This window comes from Triticum aestivum, chromosome 4A, assembly GCF_018294505.1.
Source record: "Triticum aestivum cultivar Chinese Spring chromosome 4A, IWGSC CS RefSeq v2.1, whole genome shotgun sequence".
Lineage (NCBI taxonomy): Eukaryota > Viridiplantae > Streptophyta > Magnoliopsida > Poales > Poaceae > Triticum > Triticum aestivum.
The window spans coordinates 689,439,643-689,443,066 of record NC_057803.1 but is presented as its reverse complement, the minus strand read 5'-3'; positions in this window follow the sequence as shown (position 1 = coordinate 689,443,066).

Sequence of the window (3,424 nt, the reverse complement as noted above, 5' to 3'; positions counted from 1 at the left end):
AGAAACTAAACATATTAGAGATAACATAGGTAACTAAGTATATATATATATATATATATATATATATATATATATATATCATTTTGGAGATCTGACATACCTGACAAAGTTCAGTTCTCATGCATTGTTCTTCTCCTTCTCCTTCCTCAGCCTGATGCGCCAAGAGCGGCGAGGCGGTGGAGGCGGTGGAGGCACTGGGATGTAGTCTTCTACCACAATTGGCGTGGTCATGTTGCCTGGGATCGCCGGCGCCACCACCGGTGCGTGGTCATTCTCATGCACCACAACCGTCGCAAGGCCACCTTCAGGCACGACCATCGCTAGGTCATCCTTATCCAGCTCCATCTCTTGCCCATGGTCAGCCATCACCATCTCTTGCCCTTGGCCAGCCACCACCAGCGCTAGGTCATCCTTAGCCTGATGCCCATCATCATCCTGCAGCTCCTCATCCCCACTCTGCTCCTCTTCTCCCGCACTCCAGTCCGGATCATCCTTCTTGTTGTCTATGCTGCTGCCAGAATCGCTACTGCTTTCGCTACAGCCAGAATCGTTGTTGCTTTCGCTACAGCCATAGTCGCTGCTGCTTTGGCTGTAGCCAGTGTCGCTGCTGCTGCTCCCATTACCTGTCCAAAATGCAACAATGACCGTTAACAATCGATGTGAGACAAAGCCAAATGTAGAGGAATAAGAAGAGGCAGAACATACCGGCATCATCATCGTCAGCGTAGCACATGCGACACATAGTCGTGTTGAACACCTTCACGATGAGCATGGTGGCGTCGTCGTCGTACCTGAAGAGAAGGAAGTACCCCAGCCGCAGGTCGTACGCACGGTAGAACTTCTCCCACCCACGAGACAAGTACATGTGGCCCTCCTTGATCACCAACTCCACATCCCACTGCCTGCGAAACCCGCTGCCGTCCTGTCGCAGCTTCACATTATTTGGCGGATCTTCACCCATCAGCATGTTCATAAAACTGTCAGGCAGCTTCTGCAGTTTGGGACAATGAGTGATGTAGCAAACAACAGATATCATAATGAGATGGGTGAAGGGGAGATCTCTCATTTTATATACCTGCGTCATGGATGATACTGAAGTCTCAAGTATGATAGTGAAGAACTCGGAAGCATCCAACTCGTACTGCGGTGTCGCAGAGCGGCGGTGGCTGCTTCCCGCCATCTCTGATAAGCAGCAGAAGAGACCAATTAGTACACTTACAACAGATCATAAAACATGCATGATAACATGCATGATGCCCATCATGCATCATTTTCTAACCAAGGCATAGCTCAGGAAAACCACTTGCTTTGACCAGAACTAGCTGATTACCCCAAATCTCATGGTAAAATTAGCAAGGCAGAGCATTTCTCTTACATGACCATAGCAAGAATGACACACTCCCCTAATTATTTTGCCTGCCACTAGGATGAGCACTTAATATGGATTGATTGTGATTTCATTTTAAATTTGCAGGTAAGAACAATGAACTTATAGAAACTCCTCAATATGAATATTATACCGATGATAAAAGAAGTGAGACAAGAAGTGTCTGCAGCCTTGAGTAGATTCCCGGGACCTGAAGGTTGTTCACCCTGCTCATATCAAATATTATGTTGTATTAGCAGCAAGTAGATGTAAACTAACCTATAGCTGGAAACTAAACATATAAATGGTTGAAATATATAATTCTAGCTGTAAACTAACCTATAGCTGGAAGAAACTAACTAGAAAAAGTGAAACATGGGAGGAACCTGCTGTCAGTTTTAAAGAAGCTGATTTTTTTTTGAGGGGTAAGAAGCTTAATTGGTCATTCTCCATAGAAATCATACCAATTCTAGCTACATGGGGGAGCTGCTAATTCATCTTCACCAACCAAATTCAGTGAATTAAGCACATAATCCAGTCAAGCTAGCTATCGCTACCAATTGCTGCTACTTCAGTTTTAAGCAAGCATCACTATGGTACTCCAAATCATTAAGTCAAGCTACTACAGTGCAAGCTAGTGCTACTGCATCAATGGCCATGTAATGCTTCTGGGGCCTGAGTGGATATGTTTATATGCAAATTGACCATAAAGCAGTGATCGGCACATTGGTCCACATGTCATTAACACTAAATCTAATAACCACTAATTAGCCTAACCACCTAAGCCAATTATCCTAAACTATAGCTAACTAACCTAAGGGCCGGCCTGTATGCGGCAGCAACACCAACGCAACTACTACAAGCGACAACAATTAGCAGAAAAATGCAGCGGCAGTAGCTTAGCATCAGCATCAGCGGCGGCGGGGGTGGAATTTGGCCTTCAACCCTTAACAGATGAAGCACACATTTGTCTCAGCTCATGGATTTTAGTATTGTTTGCAAATGACAGCGTCTCCAGAAACAGAAAAAAAAAACCTAAAAATAAAAGAAATTGTAGAACATATCAAATGGGAGGCTAAGAAAATCCAAAATGATAAAGCATGCATCTACGTCGTGTCTAAAAACAGAAAGAAAAAAAGATCTCCAATCAAAAGAAAGTCGAACATTTTTCTATCTCTGTTCCTGAACCGTGCTGTGCTCAGACAAACTGTAATCTACTCCTACTATAGAACAGTAGCCAAAAAAACTGGTTAGCGCAAATGAAGATAACCAATTTTTTGTTAGGTGGCCTTAGGCTCAGTTTACAGTTGTTGCACTGGATTGTGAAATCTAATAGATCTTACTGCTTCAAGTAAAATAGAGAGATCTTCACCTAGATGAATCACTTCCGACAAGCTACTAACAAACTATTGAACATCCATCCCAAGTTCTCAACGCCAAAATGTGCAATCAATACTTCATTTTCCAAGAACAAAATGTACAATCAAGTGTGTCTGTCATTGTTCAGCTCATCAACAGCAAAAATATATTCCAAGCTAGTGTGGATGCAAACCGGTCCCTTGTCTCACCGTGAAAGAGAGAAATTTAGAGCTAATGCACAATGTCAAGGTCAAGGTCATATGCCAGGACCAATTATCATATCAGTAACCATGTCAAGGTCATATGTCTCTGTCTCTGTTAGGTGATTCGACCCATGCACATGTAAATGTTCTGTCGCCTCTGTAATATCCTCTCATTTTTCTTTGCAAAGCAGAAGATATCAGGCTAGAGACATGAGCTGAGACAAATGTGTGCTTCATCTAGCTAGAGAGGGCAGCGCGGCGCGTGCGTGAGCAGGCTAGTGAGTTGGCGGCTGGATCGGCGCCGCACCTGGGGTTGGGGCCGGGGCGGGAGCGGGCTGCGGCTGCGGCGGCCGGGCAGAGGTCCGGCAGCGCTCCATCTGGAGAGGGGAGGAGGCCCGAAGCCGGAGCAGAGACGACGAGGCTGCCGCGATGCGGGGGCGCGAGGCCTCGTGTCGTCGCCGTGGGTGCTAGGACAGTGGGGAGGCGGAGGGCGCGG